Source organism: Ammospiza nelsoni, chromosome 2, assembly GCF_027579445.1.
Source record: "Ammospiza nelsoni isolate bAmmNel1 chromosome 2, bAmmNel1.pri, whole genome shotgun sequence".
NCBI classification, from domain to species: Eukaryota; Metazoa; Chordata; class Aves; order Passeriformes; family Passerellidae; genus Ammospiza; species Ammospiza nelsoni.
In genome coordinates, this window is record NC_080634.1 from 50,063,487 (window position 1) to 50,074,625 (window position 11,139).

Genomic DNA, 11,139 nt, shown 5'->3' on the forward strand with positions numbered 1-11,139 from the left:
TCTGCAGGAAATTTCTTGTGACAAGAAAGGGACCAGGAAGGCACAGCTCTACCTTTCTGTAGCAGGAGTAAGCTCCCAGCTAAGAAGTGAGTTAAACTGGCAATAAAAGTCAACTGGAATGAATTTTATCTAAACTTCATTTTTCTTTGCCCATTGAAAATATTTTCCCAGGCATCTATGCTCTTGGAAAGGAATGGTGAGCCCCCACCGCACTCCCGTTACTTGAGATTCACCTCCAGCCGTTGCTGCTAACATTTTTTCCTTTTTTTTTATCCTTTCTAGGTTGAGTTCTTTAATACTTTCGTGTCTCTTTCAGGCTCCAGCCTGGGAAAAACAAACCTGCTAGCCTGGCGAAAGCCAAACACACATGGCCCAATTACCAGCTTCCCCACTGTTCCTTTGGGCTGGCTGGTATTCTCCCTGCCTTTGTGTTGCTGCCTGCTCCCTGCCTCCGAGCAGCTTCCTTTGACTCCGCTCCATGCAGCCAGGCAGAACAAGATCCAGCAGGTAAACTGAGGAAGGGCTATTGTCTGTCTGCCCCTCGCCTGTGGATCGCTGCAGTTTATCTGCCGGCAGAGCTTCCTGCAGACATACACCTCTGTGAAGAGCTGCTTTGCTGTGGAATTAGGGAAAACACCTTGTTCTTTTGCATTTGGAATGCTTGTGCTTGTGGAAGGAAACGGTGGTGTGTCTCAGCAGGCCAGGTATTGCAGGTGGGGTGCTGGACACAAGGTCACAGCACTGCAGCTCTGTGTGGTGCTTGTCTGTCCTCCAGCCCGTGCCTGGGCTGGCACTTGTCCTGAATGCCCTGGGAAGAGCCAGGAGGATGGATGGCATTGTGTTCACAGCCGTGCGCTCCCACAGCTCTCCTGGAGGAGGGAATGTGTGGGAGCAGCACAGTGAGAACGGGGCCTGGCTGCCAGGGGAAGGATGGTGCCCACTGTTACCTGTCGGTACCATTTGAGGGGTGGGCAATGGCCGGCCCTAGGGGTAGGTGTGTCCGTGGCAGGGCCTCAGTCTGTGCCTCTGCCAAGCTTCCCTGCTGCGGATGTAGGGGTGTCCACCTGGAGGGGATAGGAGAGCAAACTGTTCTCCACATGTGTTGTGCCAACTGGGGTCCCCAGGAGAGCTCTTGGGGCAACAAGGAGTGCCACTCCTATTTGTCAGGCTTGTCTCCCTGCCCCAGCTACCCAGTCTTGCTGTGATGTGAGCTCCCCTGAAGCCCAGGCTGTCCCATGATGAGGACGTGTGCTGAGGACCACCTCTCTCAGTGACATCAGTTCATCCTGCAGCCCCTGGAATGCCGCCTCACGTCTGCCTGGCTGTAGCACCCTAAATGAGGCAGCCCCAGGCAAGCTGCCCACACTGAGCCTGGCACCCTCTGGGCTGGGGCTTTGGTGCGCCCAAAGCTGTGCCAGGGTCACAATCTGGGATTAGGTGGGTTTCTTTTCTCCTACTGACTCAGCCCAGTAGCATAAGGGTGCGAGGTGCCAGCCATGCAGACAGCTGCCGGTACCTGTCCTGGAGAGCAGGATGCTTCGGGAGCCACAGCGGATGCCCCAAGGCAGAGCACCCCAAATGCACAGCAGCCCCGAGGCTGCTCTATGAGATTACAACCAAAAATCAACTTTCAAGGGTGAAAACTGACTGGAAACAAAATATCTTCCCCATCTTTTTATTAGCACAACTAATTAAATAGACTTGCCCTGCTCAGAGGGTTTACAGTTCATGAAAGATTTGTGTGTGTGGAGGGAGCCAGCAAGGGGAGCCCTGGACAGAAGCTTAGAATTGTTAGAATGTATCTCCATCTCAGTGCTCAGTTTGTAAAACAAATTCTTCAGACAGGTGCTTGAATTCACAGGCTCTTCAGAGAGAATTTATCAGCCTTCAGGAATATACTGGCTAAGAAAAAAAAAACGTATCGCCATCAGCTGCAAGGAGGGAAAAGCTAATCATCTAAACTTTAAGGCGGGAGAGGTGCAGCTGTCAAAGCTATAAGGTAAATGAGGCTGAGGCTGAAATGGTTTTTGCAGCAGAACTCTGCTCCCTGCTAAATAGGGGAGATTGAACTATAGCACTATTCCACTATTCCCTGGTAATGCACCATTTTGGGGCTGACTGGGTGGTCTTAAGTCCATTGCCACAGTGGTTATATCGCTGATACCAATCAAGGCCCCGCAGCTGAGACCCTGAGTGACCTGCTTCAGCAGCTTTTTTCAAACCCCAATTCACTCATTTGTGTGGGATGCTTTTCTGCTACTTTATTTATGGGATTACATAAATGAGCCATTAAAAATGTAAATCTTCAGAACAGTTGAATAATACAGATTTAAACAATAAGCTCAGGGCGGTACAGTACAGAAACTTCCCCGAACCAGCAGTACTGCACCATCGTGGCTATGGCAACAATAGCGGGCTGAGGGAAAGAGAGAGCAAGCAGGAAAATAAAACGTCCCGGCATTGTTACAGTCACTGGCACCACAGAAAGATTAGGGATTTTTTTTTTCAGAGTATTAGAACAATAATGAAGATGTGTCATTATGCACCACAAAGGAGACCATGCCATCCCTCACATAGTGCAGGTGTCAAAACAATCGGACTGGCCACAGAATTGAGTTTAAGTGAAGTTTGTCCTACCTCACCACAAAGCATTTAACCCTTCCAGGGCCAGAGCCAACTACAGCCGTGCCATAGCTAGCACAGGCTCTTTTCCTCTCTCCTGTGCCATTAGGCATCTGCTCCGTGCATGCTTTTCCATCAGCAGCAGCAATGGAGCTGTACACTGTGTACCTTGCTGAGGAGGAGTTGGCTGCAGGTTTTATTTGGCTTTCATTGTGCTTATATCATGTTAAAGTACCTGGTGAAGCAATAACACAGAGAAGAATTGTACTGAGGTTCAGTTAAATCCCTCAGCAAGCTTCTCTCTGCAAAGGATAAAAACATGGAAGTAGCTTCTAAGCTCTGCTAAGTTCAAAATATCTGAGCTACAATAGCAGTCTACTGATTTTCCCAGTTCAGAGGTGTATTTTAGCTGTTATATAACAATCTTAATGTGACAACTGTAGTGAGAAAGATGTGTAAACCTTGCAAACAAGCTCTGAGACACATCGGTGTTCTTCCTAGAACCAGATTACACCATGTGTTGTGCTATTTCAGTAAGCTTTTCCTATCATTTAGTTCTGGAATTGAGTAGGTATTTTATGTAGGTAAATTTGGGAATTCATATAAAAGGCATATAACCTCTCTATTTCAGAGGTCGCCACTCCCTGAAGTTTAATATTTCTAACCTAAAGGCAAATGTGTACCTCTACCATCCTAATTCCTATGCTGTAAGATGGGCAAAGTTGCTGCCTAGTGAGTCACAACTCCCTTGCAAGAACGACCATGATCCCATTAAACCAGAGCTGTGTTTATAGGTCTGACCATGATGGAAACAGCTGAATAAAGATACAATATTCTGAGTTGCTTGGTCTTGTAAAGTTTATAAATTAAGCATCTTGTGGGGGGAAAAGCAGGTAAATTCTTCTACAAATAATGTAACTAAGCAAGGTGTGAAATGGCTTCCAAGTGAAGTTTTCCACAATGATGGTTTTCCACAAGTATTGCTGTACTTAACTTACTTTTAAGACACCTTATTTCAGAACTACCAGACTTGGTCTGGATTCCTTTTTTTACATCTGTGCAAATCCATAAACCAACAAATAACTGTGAATTTATGCTGGTGCAAGTCTGAAGTGAAGCTGTTTTGTAGTCTATTTTATCCTTTAAGTTCAATATCCTTTGCTTATTTTTGCTACCTTTCCTTTCTGAAGGCTATTTACATTAGTTCATCAATATCATAAAGAGTTTTTAGCATTATTATGACACTCAGCATTCAGCCTAGCATCACAGAGGAGGTGAAGTTGGAAGGTATCTCTGAAGGTCACTTGGTCCAAACCACCTCCTCAAGCAGGGCGACCTAAAGCTCGTTGACCAGGACTATGTCCAGAAGACTTGTGAATATCTCCAAGGAGTTATGAGTATCTCCAAGCATCACACTGTGATGATTTGTTATTGGTTCAACTGCTTACTGGCAACAGTGTGACTGATTACACTGTTGTAGGTAATGGACACCATAAAAGCATGCCAACTCCCTAATATTTTGTACCTGCTGTAATGGGACAGGAAGAATTCCTGGTAGTGGAAATGGGAAAATATTTAAAGAATACTATGATCATCAATTATGCTAACATAAAGATTTTTGTTTTACTAACGGTGGCTCTCTCAGTGGGATTGTTTTTTAGGCTTGGAGGAAGAGAGAGATGAAATGGGAAATCTGATTTATTGGTAAAATATAGAGGCCACAAGAGCACAGAATGCGGACAGCTTTATGCGAATGAAGAAAGTCTTCCTCTGGGAAGGAAGATATGCATATCAGCCTTTTTGAGATCACTGGACTGATCTCAGGGCAGAATTGGGGTTGCAGTGTAGATGGGTCTTGCTCTCAGTCCAAGAGATGGTATTTCCAGATATTCTGCCTTATTGTGTGTGATTAGTTACAGGTGGTCACAGTATTGGTTTGTGGGCCGTGGGCACTCCGAGGGCAGGTCATGGACTGCAGCCCCATCCATGGACTGCAGCCCCAGTGGTGGGCAGCACATCAGCAGGGCTGGACATGTTGGGCAGCCTCTTCAGGAATCTCCATGTTAACTTTGCCACCTCAGTGCAGAAAGTGGAGCAGGGTGATGCAGAGGAAAGCTAGCCTTGAGGAAGGTTTTCTGTGAGTTAATGGGTAATGTGCATGGTCAGGCTTCTAAGGTACTGTGGACTGAGGGATCTGGATCCAGGTTTTTAAGCATATTTAAAGAAGTAGCAATGAGCTACAATCCTGTTTGCTTCAGGGGAATAGCTGAATATTAATCTTCAACTTTTCAATCTGAAAGCAGGTAGATCATGGAAAATAGAAGCTTAAGAAGATCAGCCACTCCATCATCTTAATGTACACTCTTTTCTTTGTTATTCATTTTACATCAGCTCAAGCAAGTGCTTAATCTGTCTAAGTCAGACTGTAGCCCCTCTGGTGTCATCAAAGTGGTTTTCCTCTTTGTTCCCTCAGTCGCCAGCACTGAAGGAAACTTTGTGGTCCTACCTAGTTTGGAACCTCTCTTATGATTCAGGAAGAAAAAATTTGAAGCCCACTATGGGGAAGGGAGGGAGAGGGGGAGAGAGAGAAAAGGAGAGGGGAGGGAGGGAGGGAGGGAGGGGAGGAGAGGAGGAGAGGAGGAGGGGAGGAGGGCAAGAGCTTTTTTAATGGTCTGATAGGTGTAAAGAGTGGCATGGGTGGGTGCATGCAAAACGCAGCATGCAGGGAGTAGTGGTGTCTGTCACAGTCTGGACACTTGGGAAGTTCTTGGAGCAACAAGAGGACCTGGAAAAGAGACAGAAACCTTTTCTGCCTGCAGTCTGCGGTTCCTGTACAGATCTGAAGAAAATCTGCACCTGAAGGTTTCTTTCTCCATCTGTATCATTGGTTTAATAGAAAGCTTGCACTATACTGACATAAAATACTTTCTGCACTTCTTTCTTCTTTCATTTTTACCTGTTTCCCCCCAGATGAAAGTCACAGTTTGACACCCTGAATAAGGCTAGATTTTGCCCTCTCATAAACCACAAATGTAATTGCAGGAACAATGTTGACTATGACCACATGGCTAAAGAAAGGAAGAATCAAAAAAACCAAAAATAACCAGTGTGAATCCAAAGTGAAAATGAATGGAGTCCGTCTCATTCATAAATGTCATACGAGACTCCGGTTAAAAAGGCAAGCCTGTCATCCCAAGGCCAGCAGCTGTTGTTATGTTGAACAAGATGGATACAAATGGGTATTATTTTAAAGTGAAATGCTTAATCCCAGGCCTAACAAGCCCACTGTCCTCTCTGTAACCCTGTGTCATACAAGCCATGATCTCCAGTAGAGGGCTTGATTGCACAGGAAATAAAATTCCCTGGCTGTGCCCTACCAAACCGACAAACACCCTGGCAATGTTTGAGTTACTATGGCAATCACAAAATAGGAAGGCCTTTTCTTCTTTTCCCCATCTCTGCATGCAGCCGCAGGCTGCTCCTGAATAGCTCACATCTGCAAAAAGTTTTAACACGGTACTCAGATAAAGAAAAGGATCCCAAAAATGGGCATTGACCCGTCTCAAAAAATGTTGCAAATTTTATATACAAGAATTGGGGAGCTCTGCCACTTTGTGCAGGTTATGTCATAATGTGAACAAAAAGGGATAAAAGCTGATGAAGGCTTTTGCTGCCAAATATGGAGAGAGGGGAAAAAGCATAAGTAAATGACAGCTTTAATGCAGATGTAAGAAGAAAAGTCAAAGATGGGTGACAGAAAGTTGCTGGTCAATGAATAAGGGAAAAATTTCTAACACAAAAACCAGACAAAAGAGTAAAATACAATAAAAATCTCACTATAGAGAATACTGAGAAAAGTCCCAAAAGCACAGTGAGCAAAATCTTGGAGCTATCAAACCATGTGAAACGGACATGTGGTTCTTTAGAGTGGCCCATTTCAGGCATTAATAGCTCCTATTATAAAGGGGGAACCTGATCTCTGGCCTGGAAAGCTTTCAAGAAGCAGACTTTTTACAACAAAATTGAAAAGCAAAACAAAACTGAACCTTTCTGCCTTGCACAAATTAACTAGGATTTTGGTCTTTCTAGACAAATTTGGTTCTGCATAATGAACTGTTACACATTTTACCAGTTTTCTTTGGACAAATGCTTTCTGCTAATGAAGAATAATTACATATTTAAATGGAGATTTGCTTTCTGGCAGATCTGGCAGATCCAGTGCTTTCTGTCAGTACACTTTCCACCACTGAAATATACTTATTTTTGATGATGGAAACTTAACTTTACCAACAAGCTGACTTCAAACACCTAACTTAGATGCCGGCATAGAGTGTGTGAACGTGTGTTAAGTGCCTGATGGTCTCACCAAGTTGTTTAATCACAAAAAAAAAGGGGAAAGGTATGAATCCAGAATTTAACATACAGGTCTGCTGCTCTGAGCTAGCTGTGCCTCAGATGTCTGGATCTGAGAGGTAAGAGCTGGAAAGTGCCACCACCATCTTCCCATAGGGTAGCTCCATCCCTCAAGAAGGTTTACTGAGAGTAAATTTATTCTTAATTTGTTCTTAATCTTAGATTCGATTGACATGTTATAGCTTCTGAAAGTATCATTGCACTTTAAAAGCTCTTACTGACAAGTCACATTAATCACTGGCCTCTGAGAAAGGCTTAATGTGAGGAAATGAATGAAAATGGCATAAACCGTTCACAAAAAAAGTCCAAAGGGCCAAAAGAAGCCCCAAATCCAGTAAAAGTGGGACTGCATTATACATTCATTGACTCTTGTTCTTTTGGGGGTGTTTTGGTATGAAAAGAAAGAGACAATGGAAGACAATAGCGGTACCTTATCAAAGTTCATTCTAGCAGCTATTTCAAATACTTTTAACGGCTTGTCACTGGGTCTTGCAAGTCTCCGAGAGTCTAAACACTCTGTCACATTTGTGTACTAACCACTTAAAGTGCTGCTAAAGCCTTTTGACCTGGACTGACTCTCCTTTATCTAGGTCAAAATGCAAGGCAAAGCCTTTGTGTTCCACGGCCTTCATTAAATTCATTGATTTGACCTGTATTTTAAAGACCAAAAGTCAAATGGAATGGGAAGTTAAAGTTCCCATACAAAATCTTCCACTGAGCACTTCACTGCCTCCTTGAACTATGTAACGTACAGAAAAGGCCATCTCACGGCCATTTGAAGTGTGGGCTATAGCTGGAGTGGCAGTTTTGTCCAGTTTTTTCAAGAGCTTTGATGGAATTCATCAGAGCTTTCCCTCTCTTAAATGAGGACAAAAAAAGTTGGAGCTTGCAGACAGTCCCACTGGCCATTTTTTTCTTGCCCCCAGTCATCTGTTCAACAGGGCATAGCAAAGTTCAGGGCCAGATAAATAATATTTAAATCTCTTTAGCACACAGACAGGCGGGGATGAGATTTGTTGCTTTACGTTAGACTCTTGACATGCTCAGGGTCAACCACACTATCAGGGAGAAAGAAGTGATCAGCTTTTACTGTAACAGGAAATAAACCTTCTGCATTTGGAGATCAAATTTTATGCCTAGTGTTTGGTCTGCCTGGAAACACAGCATAAAACCTAAGGCCTTTAGAGAATAAGCATAGGTTTATGTCTCAGTTTAGGCTTCAACATGGACTCAGACATCAAACAAAAACCTGGAGGTTCACTCAGCCCTAGTAAGAAGGACCCAGAGATGTTTCTGCATGTGGCTGACCCAGTTGATGTTGTGGGTTTGAGAAGGGGGAGACTGAGTGTAAACTGGCAGGGGCAGTCCAGAGGCAGGGGATGGGGTCAGGAGCAGAAGCCAAGATCCCTGTCTTTCCCCTGGAATGCCATTGTGAATCTGGATTGGACCAGTCACCTTGCTTGCCTGGCAGAGGTTCATGGTTTATTTACAAAGGGAAGAGTGGAGTGACATAAAAATAAATTGCAAACATGAGAGTGAACTTTAGTCAAATGACAGGCCACACAGATCTTCAAAAACAACTTGCCTTAAGAAGATCTGCAGTTTTATAACGTCAGTAAAAGTTATCGTGCAAGATCCAAGTATTTGGTGGCACAACTTTCCAGAAACAAATTGTTTTCATGACTGGCATTGGGAGGGAGATTCAGCTGCCTAGAGGTATTGGGTTATGTGACTGGAGGCTCAGCCCTATGAACACAAAGCAGAACAGAGGAGCAGTGATGACAGGGCAGGAGTCCCCATAATCCAATCGGAGTAAACCAAGAAAACCTGGTGGAGAAACCTGACTTTTCCAGGGCTCTCACAGGCAAGGGACCAGGCCCATGGACCGGGGAAAACAGCTCCTCACCAAGAGGGTCCCCACTCACCTTAAAGGCTGAGGGGGTTGGTGCCTTTGGAGATGAGGGACATATCTTCTGAGTATAAGAAGAGGGGGAAGAGGAGGAAGAGAGCAAAAGGAAAGAGCAGAGAGATGATAGCCTGTGCTATGTTTGGATTCCTGCTCAGCCAAAGTTTGGCCATCCCAACACCTACCATTTTCCCTCTTTCCCTCTGAACAGCTAGAAGTCTTCATGGCCACTTGGAGTAGCAATGCTCTCAGGAGCTTTGAAGAAGTTAAAATGCTTTCTGAGGAGCTTCCAGCAGGATGCATCCAGCTCCTGATGCAAAACCAGTGCTCTAGTCCGTAAAATGAATCAACTCAGTAAACACAGCAGCTCATATGGGACCGCTGATGAGTTTAAGGGTTCAAAAGCAAGTCCAGGAGCAGGTTAAATACCCTTCCTGTAGCTATAGGTCTGTAAAAAAGTGTAGGCTCTGCTTCTCTTTCTAGGTTCACGGAATTATGATTTTACGTATCTCATCACCTCAAAGATGAAAGGAAGAAGCAGACACAGCACATCGAAAGTCTTTGGTGTTGGCTAATGGCAGGACATCATCTTACAGAAAAGCTAGCTGGAAAATTGGAGGTATGAAGGAAGGTTTCTATAACTTTGGATTGAATTCTGTAGTTCCCAGAAATCTTCCAAGGGCATAGTATTCATTCTAAAGAAGCAATTGCAAACTTAAGGAAAAGACCCACCAAACCAAATGTAAAACAGCCCTTTGAGCCATTATTTTCTATTATTTTGATTTTGTACAAAATCAAAATTCTAAAATTTAGAACAGGGGTCCTGAACAGAGCTGGTTTATTTGACATTTTCTTGTTGCAAAATTATCTGTAGAAGGATTTTGTTTGCCTTAATTATTCCCCCATAGCGTTCTGCTCAGCACTGGGCAGTCTCTGGATTGTCTGCAGATTCCTTGTCTATTGCTTTGCACATTTCCAATTTTTTTTTTTTATTTTGTGACTGGGTCATAGCTGGTAACTTAGAGACACTATTTTCTCGTGTCCAATTGGGCAATTCCTGGAGCTTTGAAGATTTACCAGATGATCCCTCCTACTGTGACTCTTCATGGAGGAACATGTTTGCCAGACTCTGTGTCCATGAATATCCTAAGAAACCATATTGCCCTCACATTTCTGGAAAGGAATGAGATGAAGAAGGAGTTGAATGCCACCAAAGAAGACTGATTATTTTGTGTTTTGGAAAACATTTGCAAAAAGCTGTTTGGAGTTGACTATAAACAGGGTCACTCTAAAACAATGTTTCTATTAAAGGAATATAGTTTCTGACCACCAGAGCAGAATAAAAGTAGCTCCAGGACCACATTGAGAGATGTGAGAACCTTCTAGGCCATGGCATGCTCCCCTTTCCTGCCAGTCCAAGGTGGTCCCCTTTGCAGAGAGAGCTTTCCTTGGGCTCTGGGAGAGCAAGAACCCTTTGGGGAAGAAAACTGCAGAAGCTGAACTTGATACACACCGTAGTGGGTCAGGGCAGAGTCATCTGGTCAGGGTCAGGGTCATCCCTCACCCACCCATCTACTCCTCCTTTGTTGTGGGCAGTAGGAGCTCCTGTGAGGGAGAGCACAGGGTTTTTGTCACTTGCTGTGGAACCCCCAGCCCCAGAGGTGATGGGATGTTAGTGGGAGGTACCTGCACAGATCCTGAATCCCAGATGAAGAGCCTGGTGTTCCCAGGTGTGTCTAATCCAGTTGGGAACCTGCTGGTACTACTCAGCTTTGCAGCCTCCCTGGACACCATTTCTAGATATTTGCTACCAGCCATGCACTGATCTCTGCTTTAAATTGAACTTCTCAAGTTTCCTTGAGCACTCTCTGGGATTAAGGGACTGACTGAACAGCAGTTCCAAGTTTGCCTTACCAATCACATTTGTGGTTTGGTGAACTTTGTACATAACCCCTCAGCCCTCTCCCCTCTAAACCAAGGAGCCTCTTTAGTGTCTCCACATAAATTGGCTACTTCACCCCAGAGTCATTTTCATTGTCTTTTTCTGTCTTCTGACTTTACCACATCCTTCTTGTGATGCAGAGACCTGAGCTGCACCCAATAGCCAATGCACAAGAGAAATGTTTTCAATCTCTCTTCTTCCTAAAAAGAAAATGAAAAAGGATACAAATTGAGATAAATGGAAACTACATTATGCA